The following is a 2,157-nucleotide window of genomic DNA, read 5'->3' as shown; positions in this document are numbered from 1 at the left end:
AACTGACTGAAGTTTAAGTGATGATTAATTAATTGCATAGTTCAAATGATATTATCCTCTGATTGTAAATCTAATCTTCTTTTTAGGTTGAAAATTGTTTTATTCACCTATAATTGTTTTGTTTTTAACTGGTATATATAAATGTAATCAAATCAATGGTGTAGGTTTTAGATTTACATGAGAGATTCAAATGATGACCACAATTTTTCATGGTTCAAATGATATATTTTGTGATTAAAAAGATTGTATATTCGTAATCTATTTTCTGATGAACTCTCAGTAAAAAATTCTCTGTTAATTTGTATATCTGTTGGATAAAGTTTTGATTAAGCTTTGAAAAGAAAAGGAAAGGGATAATAATGATGACACAATGTGATAAGGTCTCGTTCGTCGTAAATGGTGTGATTAATCTTACCTTGCCGACCATCCTGTTATATCACCACCCATAAACTGATTCCCTATTTTTAATTACTAATTTAATTATGTATCTTTCAAAAATTGATTAATAAATTTGTTAGTCCTGCTTTCTGAATTTGACTATAGAATTTAATTACGACGATAAATAAAGATATCGATAAATAAAGATAACAATAGATAAATATGTGACAAAAAGAACATGAAAATCAGAAACACCGAGTTAGCATGATGCTAAGTCAATTGTGACATCATCAGTATATCTAAAGTCTAAACAATGAACTGTATATGTCATCTTTAAGGATCTCAAAGGCCTGACTGTGAGCTGTGCAACCATGGCAATCTAATCTAATTGTTGCAAGTAAATCAAACTAATAATAGAAAAAAAGCTAGCTACATGTAATTAAATTACGTAGTTACTCGTAGACATGATGTAAAGTCTGGACTTGAAATATATAACAAGCTAGATATAATATTGTTCATTTTTTTCTGATTGTATATTAACTAAGTTAAGTTTCTTGATAATTTTGGGCTTTCTTTATCAGGATCATTCATATTCTTTTTTTTTTTTAGAACGGCAAATTTGGAATCGAATCCTCTCATTTGCCAGGATCATTCATATTTTTGATCTGATTCTCCTGTCTAAATATCTTAGATGTGTTGCCCTTGGCAGTCGACACTCGACAACATCTTTGATAGTGTGGTCGTTACTAACGTTGATTGCGGTAATTGTGCAAGAATCAGCCGGGTAGGTCTGAACCGTGCTCAACTGTCAACAAAAGTGATATGCTTCCTCAAAACAGCGTTCTTGATCGCTTCATTAAACGAGATGTGCTTCGTAATGTTAGCAATCCCTTATTTAATTTTAATGTTGACTTCTTGAGAAGTTTATGTTATACTTCTGTATCATTTTAGTAGCTTGGTTCGTAATGCAACACAAATTTGTAGAGACATTTTAGGGTTAACACACTAGAAACAAAATATTAAAATGTTGACTCAAAAACTCTGTTAGCTATATCACTCATTGATCTATACCATTTTTTACACCAAGTTGGGTTCTCTTTTGGCATTTTGTTTAATGAACTACTTAAATTCACAACAAAACCACCATAACCATAATAGTACTCTTTAGGTCACAATTTAATAATTTAAAGCTATAAATACGTTACATACTTTTAGTTTTATTCCAATGTAGACTATATACTCAATAAATTATAAGTGTAGGTTACATAACTTCAAAAAGTGTTTTAATTTAGGTTACTCGTTCAACTTGTATAATTAATTTTTTAACATTTTTTTAATTTATATGGCTAATTTATATACTTTCATTTGTGTTCCGATTTACGCTATATACAAAATGATTTGTTTCGATATAGGCTATATACTTTCATTTTTGTTCGCTCATCTTTGTTTTATCTGGTTAATAAGTTCAATGCGTTCATATTAGCACACTTTTTGAAAGTATACAACATACACTGATATTTTATTGGGTATATAGTTACACTGAAACAAAAGTGAAAAACTGAAAATATATAGCGTATTTATAGCTTTAAGAAATAAAGTTTTTTTATATACTCTTTATGGAGTGTTATATATCCTCAATTTTAAGGTATGTGAGTCAGAAAAGAAGTTAATACTCTCAATTCTCGCACCAACCCAAGCGTACATATTGTCTCACTTCATTCACTAGAAATACCACCCACCAATCATCTCACCATAGTTACCCCCAATTATTATTAGCAT

At 29.6% G+C, this 2,157-nt stretch overlaps 1 non-coding gene across 1 annotated transcript; it reads left to right on the top strand.

Annotated features, from left to right (window-relative positions):
* The first annotated feature begins 351 nt into the window (after window positions 1-351).
* Window positions 352-458, top strand: LOC139846278 (small nucleolar RNA Z43). Its single transcript, XR_011759004.1, has one exon. It is a non-coding gene; the product is annotated as a small nucleolar RNA Z43 (small nucleolar RNA).
* The last annotated feature ends 1,699 nt before the right edge of the window (window positions 459-2,157 follow it).

The sequence above is a fragment of the Rutidosis leptorrhynchoides genome, chromosome 4 (assembly GCF_046630445.1).
Source record: "Rutidosis leptorrhynchoides isolate AG116_Rl617_1_P2 chromosome 4, CSIRO_AGI_Rlap_v1, whole genome shotgun sequence".
Classification (NCBI taxonomy): domain Eukaryota; kingdom Viridiplantae; phylum Streptophyta; class Magnoliopsida; order Asterales; family Asteraceae; genus Rutidosis; species Rutidosis leptorrhynchoides.
The sequence above is the reverse complement of the archived record's forward strand: the minus strand, read 5'-3'. Positions and strand labels throughout refer to the sequence as shown.